General features: G+C 36.2%; 1 pseudogene; it reads left to right on the top strand.

Moving 5' to 3' along the window:
* The window catches only part of LOC140228525 (uncharacterized), a 333922-nt pseudogene that overhangs the window by 292929 nt on the left and 15816 nt on the right, over window positions 1-25177 (top strand).

Genomic DNA, 25177 nt, shown 5'->3' with positions numbered 1-25177 from the left:
CGTCATGCAACAGATTATCATTTGGAAAATCCTAAACTCCTCATAGCTCAAAATTCCACAAGACATCATGGTCCAGATGTATGGAACTCACTGAATGACGACCTTAAATGCAGTTCTCCTTTACAACATTTTAAATCATCTTATAAAAACGTTCTTCTCGCAATGTGTAACTCGAATTAGAAATTATGCTTTTGATATAGTTCCCAATTCCTGAACACTGTATCTCATCGCTTTTCTTTTTTCTCTCTTTCCTCTACTCTTCCTATTCTGATACCTTATTCTCGGGTTTTGTTTTGTTTTGTTTTGTTCTTCTTTCGTCATTATTTATTCCACTTTGTGTTGTCCTTTTTGGTCAAATGACATTTAAAATACTTTAAAGATTTACATTATTTGTTCTACGTGTGTATGATTGTTCCGTTCCTTCCTTTAGGTAAATAAAAATTATTATAAGGCATATTATGTTCAAAGGCCGTTTTCCAAGTCAAGCGTTCTGCTTATTGATAACGGCCTCCTCCACCTGTAATGATATTTACGTATTATTTAACATGACTGTATATTTGTAATGCGAAATTTTGTTTATATTTTCATGACTTGTGAATGATATGTTCGATATTGTTATACTTATTTTCTGTTATGTACTAGTGGAGAAGTAAAACTAACTGAAATTGAAACTGAATTGAATTGAATTGAATTGAATTGAATTGAATTGAATTGAATTGAATTGAATTGAATTGAACTGAATTGAATTGAAATGAATTGTATATTGAACGGAGAACTAATTGTACATATCCGGAACTTACATGACGTGGCAGCAAATATGTTGATCCATTTTTAGAATAGGGGAATGGGGTGGAGCAAAACATTTAAGAAGAGCGAAGTTACTGGTAGGGGAAAGGAGTTGTTGGAGTGTTAAAGTCATTATTTACCATTATCAGATGAAACAAATACCCAGCTTTTGTGCTTTAAAATAGCTCTAAAATGTGAGTTACGGATAGAAACAACCAATGTAAAAATGTTATTCAGTATAATCAATATTAAGTATTGTTAAATATACAAAATGTGAACAATAGTTATGATAAAATTGATTCTAAAGATAAAATAATAGTCTACAATTATGGTTTCCTGAGATGAATAGTGATATCTACTTATATTCTAGGCTTTATTATGAAATCTTTATATGACAGGATGCTTTGTAATTCGAATGACCTACATTATATGCATCAAATGTGATAACTCGAACATTTGCTGAATCACTGTCCCAGTGGTAAACAATATATCAAAGCTCCATCCGACATAAGGATCTTTTGAGAATACGTACTAGTATATCAAATATGTGTTTTTAAGCATGCAGAATGCATGTTAGTTATGCAGAATGCATGTTTCAATAGTCATGCAGTTTTTTTTTTATGACAGGGAGGGGCCAACATTGAAGGACTTTACGAAGGAGCGAAGCGACCGAGGGTTAAAGGGATTGGGGAAGATGCCCTCCCGCATTTGGGACTTTTTGAAAATGAGCATATAGCAGATACATGTCGTATGTACGTATATCTAAGAATGGTTCATACATGTTAATCCCTTTCACGACGGGAGAGTCTTGCACTAATATGCAGGCTTGATGGCCATTTGTGTTCTGTGGTAGGGGAGGATGGGGAAATTAGTATATTCTCCTCCAAGATGTCACGACTTGCTGAGAAACAACAAAAAAAAAGTGTCACCGCATAGGCAATTACTGTGCTCATGGTCCATTATTGCATAACGGGGGCGATTACGCAAACTCGGGAGGAGGGTGAACACTCTCCTCCACGGTGTCATGACTTAGTGACATTGTTGAACAACAACAACAAAAAAGTGTCACCGCATAGGTAATTCTGTACTAAAGGTATTGTATAATGAGGCGATTACGCAAACTCAGGAGGGGGTGAACACCCTTTAATACCTGTTTTTCACTCAAAATACCCCATTCCTCCTCCCCCCCCCCCAAAAAAAGGAATCTTTATCTGAGTGCGATGATAGCGATATGGAGACTAAGTTACGTGAATCAAAGTGTAATTACAATACTACCAGATAGAAACGATTGTCATTTGCTTACGATTCCCACATTTTCAATACTTTCTCAAAAGGTCGAAGAGAAATTGACATAAGGTGGAAAGAAAGGAAGGTACAGACATGAATTATTTTCATTTAATGAATTGTAAAATAATTTGAAGAAAACTAAATATAATGGTGATGAAAGGACCAAGGCAATCAAGTGTAATTGAAGGTGTTTAAACTCTCTGATATTACTAAAGATGGAGTCCGTGTCGTATCATTATTTTTTTTAGAGAATTCAAGTGATGACACCTTGAGTTTCATTTCATTTCATTTATTTCCACATTAAAAACAACAATCATTACATTTCAAGTCATAGTATAAACATGTTCATTGTGGGGGACCAATTAAAGCCTTTCAGGCTTGTTGGGAATAGGCCCCAAAGTAAATACAAGACTTTCTCAACTTACAATATATAGGTACAAAATATATAGAACACAAACGGTACACCATCAAAGCAGGCTGAAGAAGGAAAACAGAAAAGAGTGACATACTGGCAGAATATACAAAACTATGTTGCTATTAAATACGGAAAGTGCGTCTAAAATTGTTTCTGAACTGCTGTAATGATTTGCAGTTTTTCAGTTCCTTTGGTAAGGTATTCCACAAAATGGGACCTTGATAAAAGATTGTTGACTTGGCTAATTCGGTTCGGTAGAGGGGAGGATGAAAATTTTGTTGGTTTCTTGTATTATAAGAATGAATACTGCTATTAAGATGAAAACAGTGTTGTAAGGGGACTGGTAATGAACAAAATAAATATTGTTGCATAAAAATTCCTGTTTGGAAGCAGATTATATCTTGAAATGGTAATATATTCATTTTTTGGAATAATGCAGAAGTTTGTGACAAATAATGTGAGTGGGTTATGATACGTATAGCTTTCTTTTGCAACAAATAAATACGTTTCACATTCTTTTTAGTTGAATGGCCCCAGACGAGAGTACAATAACTCAAATGAGATGAAATGAAAGAATGATATAACAATTTTAACACATGCTTAGGTAAAAATTTCAGTTTTCGCAATATACCAATATTTCTCGACAGTGTGTTGCAAAGCAAGTTAACATGACTATTCCAAGACAGTTTATCATCCAACATAACACCCAAAAGCTTAATATTTGTTACACGTTTGATCATATCACTATTATAATATGAGACGAAATTATCAGTACACTCACGAGTCCCAAATATCATAAAATTAGTCTTTCCTGCATTCAAAATTAACTTATTTGCCTGCATCCATACATCTAATTTCTTCAATTCTATATTCATGTTATCAAATAATAATGAGAGGTCATTGTTACGCATAGAAATATTTGTATCGTCAGCAAACAGTATATAATGTAGCAATTGAGAACAGTTTGGTAAATCATTTATGTAAATTTTAAAAAAAAAGAAGAGGTCCAAGAATGGAACCTTGAGAGACTCCACATTTTACAACCTTATAATCTGATTTGAAACCTTTTATTACAGTATATTGTTGTCGATTATGTAAATAACTTTCAAACCACTTTAAAGGAATACCCCGTATACCATAGTGACTAAGCTTATACAATAAAATATCATGACCAATAGAGTCAAAGGCTTTTGACAGGTCAATGAAAACAGATAAAGTAAATTCATTGTTTTCAATCCCTTGAATGACATTATGCATAAATTCTAGTACTGCGGAAGAAGTGGAGTGCCCATTTCTGAAACCATACTGATTTGGGACGAGTGTATTTGAATCTTGAAGAAATGCAGTAACTCTATTGTAGATACATCTTTCAAATATCTTAGCAAATGTATTAAGAATAGATATGGGACGATAATTACTCATAATACTTCTATCACCTTTTTTATATATTGGGATTACACGTGCAATTTTCATATTATTTGGTACTATACCAGTTGATAAACTAACATTGAAAATATCACACAATGTTCTCACAATAAATGGTATAACTTGTTTCACAACCCGGATACTTATAAAATCAGATCCTGCACTAGTGTTATTTTTCATCTCAGAAACAACAGACAAAATTTCACCACATGTGATAGGCTTAAAGAATATTGATGAATACACAGGAGTGCTTAAGAAGGATATAAACGCACCATCATCTTTAAAACATTGATTCATTGACAAATTATGACCAATGGTTGAAAAATAATCATTGAACACATTTGTGATTTCAGCTTTATCTGTGACCAACTCATTGTCTATTTTTATTCCGTGTGAACTTAAATTTCGATTCTCATTATTTTTTATGAGCCCATTGACACATTGCCATATTTTCCGAATATCATTCTTCACAATATCAAATTTATCAGAATAATATTTACATTTTGCTTTTTTCAACTCATTCGTAACATAATTTCTGAATTGTTTATAATCATTTCTACGGTATTGAGTTGGGTTTCTCAAATACTTCTTATACAAAGCAGATCTTCTCCGACATAACTTCTGCAACTGAAAAGTCATCCAAACTTTCTTATTCTTCCTTTTACATTTATGTTCCTTTAATGGAAAACACTTATTATATATATGTGTTATCTCTTGCACATAATTATCATAAGATTCATTCACATCATTTGTGATTTCTACTGATATACACTGACTTTCAACACAAAATTTAAGAAGAGTTTCATTGTTGATGCATCTTGTGCTAAAACAAATTTCAGAGTCATCCTCTGGATGTGACAATTCAGCCATAATAAAAAAGACCGGCAGGTGGTCACTAACGTCACAAACAGGTATACCAGGTGTATAATAAGTATCTGTATTCAGGAATATATCGTCTAGAGTAGTTCTACTTTTGTTTGTAATACGAGTTGGGGAGCTTATGACTGGATAAAATGAAAAACATGACATACAATCAGAGAATCACATATATTGTAATGGAATTGACGTTTGAGGAAGTAGTTACAGAAGCCACCTAGATTGTATATTTCTGGCCATGAGCTGAAAAATATTTCATTTTCTCCACTTCAAAAACAGTTCTTGTCCACTTTGTTTACCAGTGTAGAAGTACCAAAAATGTTTATAATCTTCATGAACGTGCAATATCAACATTATTTCTTCATACAATTTACACAAATGACATTGACGACATTCTGCTATGCCATATTACAGCATAATGAATCATACCTATAGAAACAGAGGCAAAAAGCACTCCATGTCCCATAATACAACAATTATACTTATGGTGAGGCCTTTACGTATTCTACTTCCTTTACAGGAGGGGAGATTTATATACGTATATAATTTTTCATATAATATATACATTATAATATATATATATATACATATAATATACCCTTCCTCAATACATTCACACAATAAAACTAACCAATTCAGACCATTTGGCGCTATATTTCACTTCGTGAATTTGGCTAGATAATGCTTCTTTATTCTAGCTTTAAAAGAAAACAGTGATTTTCATGTTTTCATTGAGTCGGGAAAGACATTCTATATCTGTTCTGTAATGTCTCACTGACCTGTGAGCTGTAAGGGATTCTTGATCATAAGGTGGAAATCTGTTAGAGTATTGTGTAGAGTACGAGTGAATGTTACATCATAGGAAAAGTTCTGAAAGGACTGCAGCATCAAGTTCTTGATGTATTTGACATGAATACAGAATTTTGAAAAGTATGTAAGTCATCAATTTTAAATGCGCACTTAAAAAAAAAAATAGGGTTGTAGATGCTAAATGTGCAGTGTGTTTTCTGATTGCTATTCTGCGTCATAACATTCCTTCGTCGTATTACAATTGCCGCAAACAACATTACAATAGGTAACACAGAGAAAATTCAATGCATTTCAAAGTATGTATAACGATTTAGAAGACAATAGATATCGCAATTAATTCAACGCCAATCTGCCTGGATATTACAACTATTATATTCCTCATGATCATGCCAAGTCAATATCTATTATTTGAAATTACTCCAAAAATATTATTTCACGCTCGTCCATATAACAATTTGTCATCTATACAGAATACTACATATCTTTATTTTGAAAATGTAAACGATTAAAATGCACATAATGTGTTTTGAAATATTTAATGATGATCTATTATATTTTAAGTATTAATGAATATCAGTAATTATCAAATTATCATTTATTCATTTTCAATAATATTCAATGATACATAATTTCAATAATTTTGAACATGAATTTCAGATCAAGAGTTCCTTTGAAATAATAAACATGATCTTCTAATGATGCTATCAGGACAAGGAAGACAAGTATTTTGTATGTTGTTTTTTACGTCCACGACAATGATCATTCGGTGTGACGCAAGGAAAATTGAGTGTCAATAACAAAAATACTCTAGTATACAAGCGCAACGAAAACTAAAGAACCCTACAATAATGTGTTAAAGACAATTTGCCTTTGAATTGAAATGGCATTTCTATCATAATGGCAAAGTTTAGCGCAGGAAAATGGACTCCTTTTTGGCAGTTTCGTTCTCAGAATTCTAGAATGACAATGCATCAAGTTACTCGTATTGTACGAAAATTACTCTTCCAGCATAATGAAAGGGCACCCGACTAACCGCTTTCAGCAAGCAGGGGGAAATTGCTACCCTTAGCATTATTCAGTATCAAATTGATAGAATGAAAAAAAAATGATTTTTTTTTTTTGTGGAATTCCCTTTATATTTTCTTCAAAATGTTGTCCACACATGACGCCATAACATCTAGTAGTCTCCTCAATCCAGAAACTCCAAAACTTTAAAAATTTATAACTTCTGCTTTTTCTCAAAATTTCACTGTGGTGCATGTCCTACTAATGTTGCTTCTTTCACTCAATCTACATTTCTCTTTGGGTTTTGGTTTCCTTTAACTCCTTCATTTGTATCATCTGCATTATTAGAGTTCTTGATCATCAAGACATACCCTCACTGCCACTGCCGACAGGCTATCGCTGCCTCCGTCATACTTTCTGGCCAACAGTGCAATGGCTCCAAGGATCGCAAAAGCACGCACGCCAATAAGCGTTCATGATTGACCCTATAATGATAAAGAATTCTGAAATAAATTAACAATAGATACAATTAATAGAATATAAAAACAAAATCTTTGAGCCCAATGGTGATCAGGACAACTGTAAAAGTTATATCTTTTGTGCCTTTATGATTATCGACTTAACCTGAAAATTTCATTCAGATTTGTTTGTAACAGTTTTTTTTTTAAATTTGTATCTATTGTCGTGTACCATAAAGTGTGCCAAGTGAAAATATACCTGCACACAGAATCATGGGAAATAGTGATATCCTTTTTAACTTACTTAAAGAAAAACAATATTGAAGTGGGCATATTACAATAACACCCTGAATACAGAATGGATATTTGCGTGGATGGGAAAACTAAGAGATTTAAAATCAAAGCTAAGTAAAACAGCATATCTTCAAAATATCTCGTCGTGGTAAAATGCCTTAACTGACTTAAATCATCTCTCTCATTCGACTAGTTCGCCTCGTCGATGGCAATTCAACAAATGACGGTTGAGTAGCTTAGTGTACGCCAACGGAGCCTGGGCAACTGTATGCCATGACTCGTGGGATATCATCGATGCGGGCATTGTCTGCAGAAGTCTTGGTTTTACACGTGCTGAAAAAGCGCTGAGTGAAGCCCACTTTGGAGAAGGATGGCTAACCGGTGATGTATTGCTTGATAACGTGTCATGCACTGGAACAGAAACGGGCATCTTTGATTGCGCCTACAGTGGAATCGGAGTCAACAACTGTGGACAAACGGAAGATGCTGGAGACAGGTGTAATTCTATTGGTAATGCCAAATAACCCCTATCTATACAATAAACACAATAGAATCAGTTGCGAGCCGAGTCATCGTGTGTTTGTTTGACCTATACCACTGGTATAACTTTGATTGATTGAGCATTGATTTTTATATTCATCATTGCGTAATCATTATCTTATATGCATTGTGTTAAAAAAAAAAATGGTAATCCAAATTTGGAGGGATACCATTTCATAATCGTCAGCTATGAAGAGCCCAATTTTGGTTGTGGGGAAAGAAGAACAAGGGAATAGGAGTCCACAACTGCCGCCATATCGAAGACGCTGGCGTTCGATGCACAACGAACTGTGTGTGTTTTTACTTTACATGACTGTGATGATTAGGAGTCCTGTAGTTAACGCATAGAAATTGATACTTTGAATGTGCATCGACCTCCTCCCCCTCCCTTCTTGCGGAGCAGAGTCATCTTTAACAAAACTGTGTTTTGATTTTTAATCACGAAACAAAGAAAGATTCTAGTTTGTTGGTTTGATTGTTTTGTTTGTTTATTTGTCTTTGCAGTTTTGATGAATGATTACCTGTGTGGTTTAAAAATTCCAGAAATTTCCAAGCAACAGATAGTTGAGTTCCAGTTCTTAAAATGCAAATATTCCCTGGTGTGCCGAGGGGACATCACCTTCATACCCTCCACCATTCCACCCCCCCCCCCCGCCCTCCGGTCTCGGTTGCTGCGCTGAGATAAAAGATTTACAAATAATTTCGTCAGTACGAAAACAAAAATCAGAAACTCATAGCAACTGGGGCATTTCTTTCCGTTGTTGCTCAGAGTAAATAGATAAAGGTCCTATCGGCATGCGTTCTCTGACAGCACAAGTTAGATACAGACGTATATCTCAAGAGGGCAGAGAAATAATGATATAACATTTTAGGATCATAACCTTGACTTCCTGGAACTGGGCGACACATTCGGCAAAATCTCGAAAATGAATACGAAAATATGAAATGTTACGATGCTTACAAAATAATTACTATGATGAAAGACAGTAAAGAAAGAACCAAAGCATAAACATGATTGTCTGCTAAATTGACTGCAGAACATGTTAAACTGGACGCCCCAAAATGAATTTGAATGAAGGAGCGCAGCATATACGTATACGAATACAGCAATGAGGAATTGGATTGAAAGAGGTGCGAAATTGGCAGAGAAAACATATAATAACTGCTGAACTTTATGAACTAACAAATCTATAGAGGCAAATTGCCTTAAAAGGGAAAGAAAGACAACAAACAACCTAGACATTAATACACACACGCATGAATATAGGGGAAATTTCTTGTGACAAAAGATTCGAATAAACAACAGGAAGAGACTTTTTAAAGATGGCATGGAAAAAGGGGAGAAGAAAGAGGACTTGAAAGATTCCCTTTTAATAACAATACTTGTTTTCATCCAACCCATATTTCGAATCTCTTACGGTGAATAATTCTTAATATCATGTAGACAATGGTACAAAATGAGGCCCAGGACAGAGTGGATCGGTGAAAATTGGATGCGAGCTCGTGAATGGGTTCAGACTTTCTTAAGTTAAACAAGAGCATCCGATCCTCACTGATCCTCGGAATAAGCCTGTGCATCATTCGTTTTTTTATTTTTTTTTATCTTTTTTATTTTTTTTATAAAATGGGCCGGTACATTTAACTTTTACCCCATCGATCATCAATCCTGTACACCTACAATACTAAGCATGGCTCACTGTGATCGGTTTCATGTGCCCGCGTAAAAGTCTTCATTTACTATCCAGAATCGCTTAATGGTAAGTGGGCTTTCCAGTGGGACAAATATTGATGTCTGACACCAGAGTACAACAAAATACTTCTGGATTACTTCGAGAGTGTCTAATCAGTAGAAAACTTCAGCATGTTGACTGATATCAAAGTACAAGTATTGTAAATAAGGTCAAATGTGGTGATAGTCAAATACATGTATTCACGATAAGGAAATACCACGCAACATGTCCCGGTTAATATTTTGTTGCATTTTCAAACAATTTTTCAAAACTCCGAAAACCTGGTCACTTCATGTACTGACCACATAGAGCTCAAATTTCTATATGCTTTGCTTCTTCAAGCAGTTTTTGACGGTGTCTTATGTGCCCTTTATAATGATATAACAATCATTTTTTTTCTGTGTATGCGATTTTTTCGATTCCATTATCCTTACAGGGCATTTCTGACCGGTAGGTGAAATAGAATAGTATGAATATATAATTGCCAACATCAGGACATCTTGGAGACGAAATGATGATACTCTTTCGTCGGCTCGGCTTGTATATATATACATATATATATATATATATATATATATATATATATATATATATTAATATTCATACATTTTACCTCTCAATGTTCTTAACCAGAAATTCATAGTTCTGAACTTCACATGATTTAAAATCAATCCTCGTCCAGTCTTTGCATACTAGTATTAAAGCCACATACAGTATGGGGTACATGAACTTATACAGCGTTATAGGTAACAAAATTCGAAGGAATTTCCTATAAAAAACAACTTCAGTTTGCTCTCAATTTGGAACTTCAAAATTCAATGTATATATATATATATATATATATATATATATATATATATTAACTTCCATACAAAAAGATGGGCAAAATTAGATGGTCAAATGAATGACATTGAATATCAACTGACAACTGCATTTTTCTTTTGCTTTAGTCGCCATAGAGATTTTCTGGCCTGAACTACGTGTACTTAGCTCAAGATTGCCTTTTTGAAAGAACCATTATAACTAGATTGTAGGCTAAGATAAACAGTGATGAACCACATCATACTCTTTCATGACAATAATTAATATTTGGGATGTTCCTAATTTTGACTCTGAAAGAAAAATAATTATCTTAGTTTTACTTGCATTGACTGTTAGGAGTTATTTATGACAGATTCAGAGCTACTTTCAATTTGTCAGGACTTTCTGATAAGATTATTGTAGCAACTGCATACAACAATCAAGTCATCTTTGCAAAAAAAAAAAAAAAAAAAAAAAAAAACCCTCCAAATCCTCACCCTATTAAACAATATATATATATAACTCTCTAGATAACAATTAAATTCAGGGATATTAATCATTTAAATAAACGGCAAACAACAGTGGTGGGCAGTTTTCACCTTGTCCTACGTTACAAGTGAAAAAGTCAGACATCGCACCATTGGCAGAAATGCAAGACTTCGCACTTTTACACAAATTTTTAACAACATTAATGAAGGATTTTGTCATTCACCTCCTTTTAACAATTTAAACTAAACTACAAAAACTTCCTATAAATTCGATCAGATGTGGGTTTTTGTAATCAATTAAAGCACAGTATAAACATTCCTTTTTCTGTAAATGAAAATTGATAACACACTTCAAAGCAAATACATGATCAGTGGGTGAATAATTGAACGGAACCCATCTTGTTACTCACCTAGCATATGATTCTCATTAAGAAAGTTAAAGATCCCATTATTCAAATCTGGTGTGCCCGTGTAAACAGTTTACGAATGCAAGTCAACAAGGAAATTCCTCTATAATTATCCGGATTCGTATTTTCACTTTTATTCTTAAAAAAAAAAAAAAAAAAATAGGAATACTTGTACTTTCAGAGGGTACAATTCCACTGTCAAAAGCAAAATGATAAGGCAAGTAATATGCACATCAAAATATTAAACTACTACTAAAAAGTCAATACAAATACAGAAGTTCATGTAACGTAGAGCAATCATCAAAATTACGAAAGTTCAATAAAAAGCAAGCTAAGTTCTGCAATTACACTTAGATGACCCGCACCTCGTCATAGTTAATGTTTGCGCATATTTGAATCACATTTCGCCACTGAAATTCTTTGAAATTCAACTCACATACAGGAAAAATGCTGAAAATTCCAATGGAATCACAAGTTCACTGATCGATATCGAAAATTTGCAGCTATCGTCGTCAAACGCGAACGATGCGAAAAAGTTGCGCGCTAAAGCCCTGGTCACAACTCGCCGTGCGTGCTTTTAGTCCGTACGTTTTTGGCGGAGGCCACGGCATTCACGTTTTTTTCTGAAAACGTGGGGAGGGAGTGACTAGAGCAGGGAGGAAGTACGTCAACGCACGACACTCGCACGGTTGCGCAGGGTGTAAGTACGTAGCCCGCACGCCACGCCTGGCCGTGAGGGGTTACGTGCATCGTACGTTGTGCACGTGGTAAGTGAGTTGTACGTGCTTGTAACGTACAATCTCCGTGCGATTGCCACGTTATCTTGCGGAGACTGTAATTACACGTGCTGCTCACGTACGGTATCCCTACTCTCTCGCATGTTGAAAGTGCGTGCAAGTGCGATGTTTTGTTTTTTTTTTTTTGTTTTTTTTTCCCGTCAGATGTTGGGGACCACCTTCCGAGATTCTTCTGATGTATAATCATACGTCTTCTCCATACGTGTACATGGCAGTTCAATTCATGGTCATAGGTTTATATGTGAAATGTGTGAATATATGACTCACTGACAGAGAAAGGGTTGATACATCTGGGCCCTATATATTTCATAAAAAGTTGATATGATAGCAACTCTTGCTGGAATTGCAGTTGTCATAGTAACGACAAGAATCCATCTTCCTGATTGGCTGTTGCCATTGGAAGTTGTCATTCCAGCAAGAGTTGCCATCCTAACTTATTTCATGAAATGGGGTCCAGGTACACGTGTAAACATATTATCGTGTATACATTGACATTGTAAAATATTATTTTGGTTCAAATAGCCTAACACATTGGCACTGGAGGTGAGCTAAGAATATACGTTTGTTATTGCAGATGCATATGAGTTGATGTTGAAGTCTGCCATCTTTGCACGCAGTTTCAGAGGTGACCAGTGGTTCATTTCAGCCATCCAGGCATTTCTTGAGCTAGATTAACAGCAAATTGCTGGAACGATAATTGTAGGCCTATCACGCAGGGCTGCACACTGGCGCCGGTCCGACGGTCAAAGACCGGTAAAAGTCACTGTCGGACCGGTAACTTTTCAGGAAATCCACAAGTTACCGGTCCGACATGACCTTTAAAAAAAAAAAAAAAAAAAAAAAAAAAAAAAAAAAAAAAAAAAAAAAAAAAACATTGGTGGGGTCAGTAGAAAGAAAAAGAGCAGCCCCGATCAGGGAGAAACAGAATGCAAGATATCGCACTGTTCAACAAGTTTTACGCAAGTTTTCGTTTATGTCTACCGGTGCAATGTGTACAGTAAACGGGATTAGTTTTGAGCACTAGCAGTCGACCAGTGTTATCGGAGTCGCGCTAGCTTGCGCATTTGGCGCTGCTCACGCACTGCATGCAATGCAATACATGCAAAGCATGTATACAGTGTAACCGCTTTTCGATTGCTTGCGATCGGCGGTCATGCCAGACAAGAAGCATTGATAGAAGCGCATGCATTTCTGGGTCATTTTACTCATGATTTTTAACGCAAGATCGATCCGATCCCGGCTTCGCTGCAGCGTGGCAGTTATGTTAGAACTAATATACTAGTGTCGATTTTTAGAAAAAGTAGTAACACATTCGATATTCAGCGATACAGTAAATGGATCTGATTGCGTTTATTTTCATTTTACACAGTCATTTCACAAATGAATATTTTCATTCGCTCAGAATGGTCTCATAATGAAGATAGGCGCAAAAAAGGATCACGAAATCGGCCCTTCCGTGAACTTTTTAAGAACGCATGCACAAAATGTGAAGAGATAATACTAGGGAGGAAAAAAAAAATCATGAAATCATGGCAGTCCCGCTTACATATTTGAGGTAGAAATAGTCCCAAAAAGGATCATGAATTCGACCGGCCGCGTCGTATCTTTCAAAAGCTTATGATGTACGAAATGCGAAGAGAATATAGAGGAGAAAAAAAAATAAAGGAAACAGTTTGGTGAGTGCATCATAAAAGATTACAGCCGAATAACAATTCATGAAATCAACGCAATCCCGTTGAAATTTGAGGAAATAATAGGCGCAAAAAGGATCTTGAATTCAGTCCTGCATGCCATGTTGTTCATCAAAAACGCATGCACAAATGCGACGAGATTGTCGGGAGAAAAATAAAAAACACATTTTCACCCTTCTGGTGCGTGCATTACAAAAGATTACATCCGAAGTAATTCATGAAATCGCCACAATCCCGCTGATATTTGCAGGTAGAAAAAGGCGCAAAAAGGATCGTGAATGTGAACGCATGTACGAAATGGGAAAAGATTAGCGGGAGAAAAATAAAGGACACATTTTCACCCCTTTTGGCGTTTGCATCATAAAGATTACAGCCGAATAGTAATTCATGAAAATTTGGCAATCCCGTTGGAATTTGAGTAAACAATAATAGGCGCAAAAAGAATATCGAATTCGGCCCTGCATGCAATGTATAATTTTGAAAACGCATGCACAAATGCGAAGAAATTATCGGGAGAAAAATAAAGAACGTATTTTCAACCCTTCTGGTGAATGTATCACAAAAGATAACAGCCGAAATAATAATATTAATGACATATCGCAATCCCGCTGATATTTGATGTAGAAATAGGCGCTAAAAGGATCGTGAATTCGGCCGTGACGTATAGGCATCCTACGCAATGCGAAGTGATTATTGGGTGAAAAATACAGGACACATTTTCAACCCCTTTTGGCCCGTGCATCATAAAGATTAGAGCCGAATAATAATTCATAAAATCATCGCGATCCCGTTGAAGTTTGAGGAAACGATAGGCGCAAAAGAATCATGATTTTTGGCCGTGTCGTGTATCTTTTAAGAACGTATTTACGAAATGCGAAGAGTTTATCGGGGAAAAATAAAGGACACATTTTCAACCCATTTTGGCGCGTGCATCATAAAAGATCGCATCCGAAGTTATACATGTAATCATCGCAATCCAGCTGATATTTGAGGTAGAAATAGGCGCAAAAAGGATCGTGAATTCGGCCGTGTCGTATACCTTTCAAGAACGCATGTACGGAATGCGAAGAGATTATGGGGAGAAAAATAAAGAACGCATTTTCAACCATTCTATTAGTTGGTGCGCGCATCACAAAAGATTACATCTGAAGTAATTCATGAAATTGCCACAATTCGGTTGATATTCAATGTAGAAATAGGCGATAAAAGGATCGTGAATTCGGCCGTGTCGTATACGCAAGTACGAAATGCGAAGAGATTATTGGGAGAAAAAAAAGGACACATTTCAACCCTTTTTGGCCCGTGCATCATAAAGATTACAGCCGAATAATAATTCATGAAATCATCGCAATCCCGTTGAAGTTTGAGGAAACAATAGGCGCAAAAAGAATCATGATTTTTGGCCGTGTCGTATATCTTTTAAGAACGCATTTACGAAATGCGAAGAGTTTATCCGGGAAAAATAAAGGACACATTTTCAACCCATTTTGGCGCGTTATCATAAAAGATTACAGCCGAAGTTATTCATAAAATCATCGCATTCCAGCTGATATTTGAGGTAGAAATAGGCGCAAAAAGGATCGTGAATTCCGCCGTGTCGTATAGGTATACCTTTCACAAGAACGCATGTACGGAATGCGAAGAGATTATGGGGAGAAAAATAAAGAACGCATTTTCAACCATTCTAGCCGGTGCGTGGATCACAAAAAGTTACATCCGAAGTAATTCATGAAATCGCCACAATTCCGCTGATATTTGAGGTAGAAATAGGCGCAAAAAGTATCATGAATCCGGCTGTGTGGAACATCTTTAAGAACGCACTTACGAAATTCGAAGAGTTTATCGGGAAAAAGTAAAGGACACATTTTCAACCCATTTTGGCGCTAGCATCATAAAAGATTACAGCCGAAGTAATTTATGAAATCGTCACAATCCCGCTGATTATTTGAGGTAGAAATAGGCGCAAAAAGTATCATGAATTCGGCCATGTGGTGCATCAAAGAACGCACTTACGAAATTCGAAGAGTTTATCGGGAAAAAATAAAGGACACATTTTCAACCTCTTTTGGCGCTTGCATCAGAAAATATTACAGCCGAAGTAATTTATGAAATCGTCACAATCCCGCTAATATTTGAGGTGGAAATAGGCGCAAAAAGTATCATGAATTCGGCCATGTGGTGCATCTTTTTAAGAACGCACTTACGAAATTCGAAGAGTTTATCGGGAAAAAATAAAGGACACATCTTCAACCCATTTTGGCCCGTTATCATAAAAGATTACAGCCGAAGTTATTTATGAAATCGTCACAATCCCGCTGATTATATGAGGTGGAAATAGGCGCAAAAAGTATCATGAATTCGGCCATGTGGTGCATCTTTTTAAGAACGCACTTACGAAATTCGAAGAGTTTATCGGGAAAAAATGAAGGACACATTTTCAAACTATTTTGGCGCGTTATCATAAAAGATTACAGCCGAAGTAATTTATGAAATCGTCACAATCCCGCTAATATTTGAGGTGGAAATGGGCGCAAAAAGGATTGCAAATTCGGCCCTGCATGTCGTGTGCCTTTCAAGAACGCATGCACAAATGCGAATAGATTATCGGGCGAAAAATAAAGAACTCCTTGGAGCGCGTACATCAGAAAATTTCACAGCTAAAATAATTCATTAAATCGTCGCAATCCAACTGACCACCAAGAGCAGGTTACGCAGCAAGTTCGTGCGCCGATGTTTAGAAAAAGTCACAAACGCATTTGATACAATCTAATTTTGTTCATTATCATTTTACACTGTAATTCACAAACAGACATTCTAGTTTTTCCTATCTTTTTTTTTTATTTCTTGTGCAATAGATAATGCAAGTTTAAAAAAAAATATTAATCTGTAAAATGTACATGGGTAGGGGGGGGGGGGTACATCCATAAAAAACAAGAAAATAAGTTTATTTTTTAGGTTGTCGTTGTTGACCGGTAAATTTTCTGTTCAGACCGGTAAAAAATGTTAAAACGGGGCATTTACCGGTCCGACTGAGACAGGTTGGACCGGCACAAAAAATGGGTTAGTGTGCAGCCCTGGCCTATGGTTTTCCAGTTTTCGCTGAGTCTGAAGGTGTCACGTTTGCAATTCATATAAGATAATACTGTCATCATAGTAATTTCTTCCTTCCTTAATTTCAAAATATACATTCTCAATTTCAGCTTAACTGAAATTGTACTGACTTTATCATTGCTCTACAAAAACAATGATGACCAATGCATTTTAACCAAGCTTGTGCAACTCTTGAATGTAACAATTTTTCTGAACTCCAAAAACCTGGTCACTTCATGCACTGATACTCAGAACTCAAGATTTCTCTTCTTCAAGCAGTTTTTGACTGTCTCTCATGTTCTGCAAAATATGATATATATATACTGTATATATTTTTTAATAACCTTAATTATTACTCATCGACTGCCAGGCAGAAAGGTCATATGGCATGACATTTTGGTTTGTGATGACAATTCGATAGATTTTTGAAAGCTCTTTCATGTAACATAACAATCATTTTTCTAAGTATGCGATTTTTTTTTTTCGAGGCAACAATCCATATAGGGCATTTTTGCCCCCTAGGTGAAGTAGAACAGTACGAATACCTAATTGCCAACATCTTGGAAACGAAAATTAATGACACTCGTCCCTAGGCTGGGCTTGCGTTCCTTGCAGAAATCAGTACGCACAACTTGCGTTGTAAGTGCGGAGCAGGTGCTTATTCGGTACGATCTGCGTGCTCTGTTGAAGAGTTGAACTCATGCAGTGCCGAATAAGCACGGACTACGCACTAATCACGTGCTCAACACGCAAGTGCTACGTGCGCCGTCCGTCGAGCAAGTGACGGCAGGAAGACGCACGGAGTCAGTGCGTTGTACGCACGTTTACTGTAGAGGGCACGTACGTTGCCCGTACTTAGGGTGAATCCGTAGCCCGAACGCAGCGAAAGTTCCTCGTGACATATAAGTGCTACGGCGTGTCTGCGTGCTTCAAAATCCGCACTGAGGCGGTACTTACTACGTACGGATCCCCAAATTTTGTCCACGTTTTTGCAAGTAGACAGCACGCACTTGCAAGTACGGCGAGTTGTGACCACGGCTTAAGGAAGGGGCCCGCAACTCGTCACCCGCGCTCCCATAGACAAAGCACGTAAAAGACGTGTGCGGGTGACCGTGATGCTCCCATAGACATACACGTAAAAGATGCGTGCGAGGACAGTGGTGATACTTATAACACGTAGGGTCCTATTCCGATTAAAATTTCAGATTTTCGCGAAAAACTGTTCGGTTTTCACCAAAATTGCTTGGTTGTGGTAGCCCTGCCAAGTTTCAAGCGTACTGAACACAATCCCGGGCATAAATTTTTGTTTAGTGCGCTTAAAACAATTTAAGCGGGGTGACGGTATTCGGGCCCCTGACGAGGTGCGGGCACCTCACCATACTACAAGCTGTAACGTTTTATATGCACATAGAAAGAGGTCAATTTCCTAGGAATTGGCCTTATGCTACACAAACGTGTAACTCAGTCCCATATTGGATTACTGCTCAACGTTTCTGCGGAACGCCTGTCATAGTTTGATACGTGAAATAATGTGTTTCAAAGAAATTTGGAGTTCCAAGTATCAAAATAATTGTTTTAGATGTTAAGCTCTTTACAAAACCATTTAAGAAAATCCAATCAATATCGACAAAGAAGAAGGAGTGTGCATTTACTCCGGTGTTCCATTGATATTTAGTAACAAGAATAATTAACAATCAAAACGCTTTTGAGAAGACACAAGATCATATGCCGTCAATCATTGTGGATTTGAAGTAATTAATTTTGCATTGAAATAGTGCAAGGATAGGGCAATAAGTTACATGTACTCGTCACCGTTGGTTTTACCTTCTCTCGTTTGATATATGATCTTACTTGTGTTGTTGTTTTATTTCGCTTTCCTGTGTTGTTGGTTATATGAAGTGATTTATTTGTTCTTTTCTTTTTTTAGTCTTCTCTCTGAAAAATAGCACTTCTTTTGGCTGATCGAGGTCATTTTAATCTAAAAAAAAAATAAATGAATAAATCAGACAGGTCAAGAACATTCATACCAAGAGATGCGTCCATCCAGGCAGAAAGATAATATGTTGAGTGTGTTTCAAGAACTGTGAAGGGGTCCAAGAGGAGAATCTTTATACCAGCGAAAGTTTCGTAAAGAGGATTCATGATACCGTGACCCAAGGTTTTATCCGTTCTGGAGATGTGTTTTGATGATGCTCTGGTTTTAAAGAATATTTTCGATCTATTTTCAATCTATTTCAATCTATTTCAACCTATTGATGATGCTCGGAGTTTATACCGCCACTATCACCATCCAGAAAGAAGTGTTCATAGACAAAAAGCACCCGTGGACAATTTGAGAGCTTTTCCCTGCTTTCATTTGTTTTGTTGGTTTTTTTTTCTTTGATGGTTTTTGTTGTTTTTATTTTCTGCCAATAACCCAGACCCCTGTACTCTAATACATTTTCTTTCGTCCACGAGTGTAATTTCTCATGTGCTTGTACAAATAAGTCCGGGAAAGTGAATTCTGAAATTTCTGTGTAGCTTGGGGAGCTGAATAATGTGAGTCACCACTCCTTGAGAGTTTTGATAGTGGCGTATTATTATATGCCCTTTCGTTATACAAAGATTTCCAGCCTGCCTATGAAAATTTATTGAAATCCAGTTCAAAATCAACCTATGCACGTTATTCTTTCCAGTGTTAATATCCCTGACGACTGAACAGTAATATTTCCCCTCAGAGACAATATTCAGAGGAAATAAGCACACGCAGTAGCGTGCATTTTTCTATCGATTCATAAAGGCCTATACTCATCTGAGAGTGATAAGCCACAGAATTAAATGCATAATTTTATATTTGCAAGAATTATAATTAGCATTAAAGTCAGTTCTAATGGAATCAGATGCCTAACATTTGAACTCAGTGGAATTAATGGAGGTATTATATCGTTAGCAAAGGGACTAATATTTAGAAAATATTCATGTTCTGTCTGAAAAACAGAGAGAGCGTCACACATATCGTAGATGAAACGTTAATGAGCTCTGTGGAAACAGTTCCTATCAATAAAATCACTGAGTTCTGCAATCATCGCTTAATCCAGCCCCTGTGCAAGAAGACCAGAATCCCCTATAACTCTTTGCTTTTTTTTTTTGGGGGGGGGGGGCTGTAAGTGTGTTTGTTTAATAAGTGAATGGTTTGCTGCAACCTACAAGTCCACATTTAAAGAAAAAAAAAATTAGTTTGTGGTGATGGTGTATTTACTTTGCTTATTTGTTTGTTTGTTTGTTTGTTTGTTTGGTTAGCTTTTTTTCTGCTTGACTTATAGACATTCAAGTAATTCTATTCTTTTCTAAACATAATCTGAAGCAAAGTTCTGGTATCATCCTTGAGTTCGAAACCTCGGTAGACTGGTTATCATTTTTATTTCAGGTCTCAAATCTATACCGAGAGACAAAGAGAGAAAAACAAAAGCAACACCAATAAGATTTGATTCCTGTGAGGGTACAGAAACCCAGACAATACACATTAAAAAAAACAAACGGATGACGGTAAAGTGCATTGTACTATAAGGAAAAGGGTCAACGTCATCAAAATATAAAGACTTTTTGATATGTCATTACTGCTGGAATCAAGAGACCTTGTCAATAATCCCATTTAAGATAAAGTGACTTGATCAAGTGGTGTCCCCTGTCGTGCCAGCAAGTAACGAAATCATATCTCATTTCTTCATTTTCCTTCATATGATGATGTCTGTCAAGTTACACAAGGTCGCAATTAAGGGCACTAGAGTGAACTAGATGGTGCTATCAAATCACGTCTATCCAGTCGTAGCCCATCTCTGAACGAAGGTGGAATAATAGGATAAAAGGCGGGCCTCCGTGATGACATGCTTAATGGTTTTCTCAGGTGATGAAGGTGTGAGGATTTCGAAGTGAAAAGCTTTCTTTTGCCACCACCACCACCACCATCGTTTTTCGCAGCATTAATTTTCTCAAACTTCGGGAGATGATGATCAGATCAATCGTCATATTTTGCCTTCTGGCATCGGCAACCGCCCAAATTAATGGTGAGTCTATCTCCTTACTGCATAATATCACGGCCTCAATTATCATTTGTAATATTTTGATGTTTTTGTAAAACCTCTCAAAATGAGCAAAACTATAGCATACAACAAATCAAATTCATGAAAATCTTCCGTCGAGTTGTCGAGCTATTGCATCCGATTAACAAATTGCCAATACATCGACGTCGATGTAGGGCAATTTGTTAAACAGTAGCATATACAACAATAGGCCTAAAGTAAGATAAGCCTCAAGATAAGACATTAAAATAGATAATGTACGCCCTATCCAAGTAAATGCTTCTATGTACATTCCTATAGCTCATATCATTTAACATAATCCCCGTTTCATATTGTATTCGAAAATTTCCATATTCTTTCTTGGATCTCCCGTGACCGAAGCGAATGTTTTTCTGGGTGATTTTGATTTGAAGTCTTTTATCATGGATGATTTTAATTCTAATCTTTTAGATTGTCATACCAACTCCACATGCCAAGACGTGATGTTATCAGTCTTTTTCACCTCTCATAAAGAAGGCCACTCGAATTTCTGATGTCACAGCAACTCTAATTGACAACATTCTTTTTTTTTTTCACAAACACTGATTACTCGGGGCTACAGTCAAACAAGCTTGCTTTCATGTAGGTCCCGTCATACTTCTCTTTGTACAACCCCATTTCGATTTCGACCAGTTATGATAACAATTACTGTTTTATGAACATGTATATATATATATATATATATATATATATATATATATATAATATATATATATATATATATATATATATAATATATATATATATATATATATATATATATGTATATAAACAAAGAAAAGGAAAACTGACCAGAAACAAATAATGAATAGTGAAAACTTCGAGCAAAGAAAATGGGTTTTCATCGGGATTCGAACCCGAGACCTCCGGATTACTAGACCGGTGCTCTACCGCGCACCGGTCCCATTTTCTTTGCTCGAAGTTTTCACTATATATATATAATGAGATATATATATATATATATATATATATATATATATAATTTGTTTTTGTATATCGTTGACAAGGTAAAAGAACTTGTGCTATTATTTGTGATGTAATATTCATAAATGAGAAGTATGAAATAAATGAATTAAATTGAATTGAATCGGCTCGTCGAAGCAGCCATTCTGATAAAATCAAACTGGTTTTTGTCCAAAAAATAGATTTATATAATAGACATATATTAAAACATATCATTAGTATTCATGATCTTATTATTGTTATTAACATTATCATTATCATCATCATCATTATTACAATTATCTATTTTCAATACTTATCATTATTTCGCGCTTGTGTATACCAGCGCTTCACTGTCGCGCATTATGTACAAAGCATCTGCGCGCAGCAGTTTATAGCCGTCTGTAGAATGATGCCATTCCACGGTTATACGTACATGTACTTTATGTCATGTTTGAGAAATACAACGCTTTTCATCCTTGTGGCGATGGTCACGTGACAGAAACCTGACTAACTGCACATTAGTTAAATTGATAATTAATATTGGCATTGATAATGATATTGCATTGCTTATCATGATAATAGGTCATAATATAACGTTATTTTTCTTTATGTCCATGTGTCCATGCTCGTGCATGTTGTGGCTATGTTACCTGTAAATCAACGACAAAGTTGAATTGCTGAAAGTGCATTTCGTTTTCTGATGATGTTACTTTCACAGTCTTAAGTTCACTGTTGTTTTTATTCAGAATTTGCTGTGCTTCAATTGTACATACATTTTGTAATACACTATTATGACTCGCCTTGAATTAAAAGTATTTCTTACAGATTGTCAAAACAATTATGATTTGTGATAGGTGTGCTTTATCTTACATATTATCAAAATGTGATGAAACGTAACAGAGTTGTATAATTGAATTGAAAAGACACATTGCATAGTTACGAAAGACCTCGTAAAATATCAAATCTACATGTCACACCTTTACATAGTGCGAATAACTCCTACAACTATCGTATCGGCAGCTCATCACAAAGGCATGCAATTTCAATCTTTGTTTTTACCATCTGCACATTGTGAATCAAACTACAAATTATTTTGTCTTCACAAAGAGAATGAATTTCAATTTGCGCATTAACAACATGGCCGACGCAACCGAGGTGTGTGTGTGTGGGGGGGGGGGGCAAGAAAATTACTCTGAAGCCCCCCTTTTTTTATTATCTATTCATTTAATTCTATTTCTTCTTCTTCTTTTTTTTTTCTTTTTGGCTTGCCAGCCGATGAACCTCGGAAGTTCTACAGAAACTCGACAGTGGCACTAGAAATATAAACCTCCACCCTCCCCCATTTTAAAAAGAAAACGCACAGCGATTCATGAAAGAAACAAGGCGGCTATATAGTTGTCAATCAGTTGCAATGTGTCATATATTTTCAGAACTAGTTTCTGCAAATAGTCACGCCATGTGACCAACTGCAAAAGAAAAAAAAAATAATTGGCCACATGTTCGTACGGAGTCAAGATGAGGCTTAGCGTCTGCCAGATTTTCAATACAGCGATCTAGCGATGCGATTACTGCTACTGATGCTCGGCCGCACCTGGCCTCGAGCGTGGAAATGTGGGGTCTGAGAAAACTGCACTTTATACCGGTGATCCTGTGATCACAGATGCGCTAAAATTCTGACTCAAATCAGCTTTGAAGTCAAAGGAACTTCAAAGCTGAAATGAAAGGGAAGGGGAAGAGTAGGGAACTCTCCAGGTAAAATAGATGTGTAAATATCTTTGAATGAGAAATTTTGACAAAAAAAGTAGCAAAGGTTGGCGTTTCAACCTTCCAGCATATTGACCGCTGCAGTCTTTAGTTTATCACAGCATTATCTGATTGTGAAATATGAATAATTTCTAGAGGATAATGGCGTCCAGATATAATTATAGACCACAGCTTATAAAACAATTACCGATTGCTATTTTGCTTTCATGTATGCCAAACTTTTTAATATCATCCGGAAGTTACAGACAACGTATAAGTCCTGGAATATTATCGTTCTTTTTTCTGAATGAATGATCACGAAAGAAATGACAACTTTACGAATTACGATGACAATCAGCGTGCACTGATCAATCGTTACTATTCGTTTGTTGTTATTTTTTTTTTCATGTAATAGGTTTACAGATCTCTACGTGTACTATAAGGATGAGGTCTAGTTCTATTAATGCTCGTCTTTTTTTTTTTCAATTACTAGTTCGCCTCGTCGATGGCAATCACCCACGTGAAGGTCGAGTAGAGGTTTACGACGAGGAAAACGACGCCTGGGGAACTGTATGCGATGACTCCTGGGATATCACCGATGCGGAAGTTGTCTGCAGAAGTCTTGGTTTTGCAGGCGCCGAAATAGCACTGAGTAGAGCCGCCTTTGGAGAAGGCACCGGTGACATTTTGCTTGACGACGTGGACTGTACTGGAACAGAAACGGGCATCTTTGAGTGTGGTAACAGTGGAATCGGAATCAACAACTGCGCTCATTCAGAAGATGCTGGGGTTAAGTGTAATCCTGCAGGTAAGATATTCCCATCTGATAACCCCATAATACCAATTACTAGCATCTATCGCACAGACCCTGTCACTTCTATTCGAAATGGAAAGATTTACTCATTACACGTGGTAATTTAAATTGCTTCAGTATTTCACATTATGACATACCGTTCTGTATATAGCATAGTTGTAATATTTGGATGAAGATAAAAATCAGAATACTGCATAATTATATTCACGTTAACTTTGTACTTTGACCGAGTCTGGGCGAACTGATCGACTGATAATACTAAATTTTGACCAAGTCGTGTAGTGATTTTATTGAAGACCTGTCAAGTTGTTGTTGTTGTTTCTTGTTTGTTTGCTTGTTTTTAAATCAAGTTAAGATAGATTTTGCACATTGCTTCGTCATTTATCTTCAGATTACGTGAAGGCCTACTGATATAAAATCGGTTTTATAATGTGGCTAGTCTTCATTCAAGCTCGTCTAAAAGTAGAAAAACACTTTATCATGGGTGATTTTGATTCTAATCTTTTAGATTGTCATACCAACTCCATATGCCAAGACGTGATGTTATCAGTCTTTTTCACCTCTCATAAAGAAGGCCACTCGAATTTCTGATGTCACAGCAACTCTAATTGACAACATTTTTTTTTTTTTTTTTCACAAACACTGATTACTCGGGGCTACAGTCACACAAGCTTGCTT

This window comes from Diadema setosum, chromosome 5 (assembly GCF_964275005.1).
Source record: "Diadema setosum chromosome 5, eeDiaSeto1, whole genome shotgun sequence".
Lineage (NCBI taxonomy): Eukaryota > Metazoa > Echinodermata > Echinoidea > Diadematoida > Diadematidae > Diadema > Diadema setosum.
This window is presented reverse-complemented; position numbering and strand designations above follow the sequence as displayed.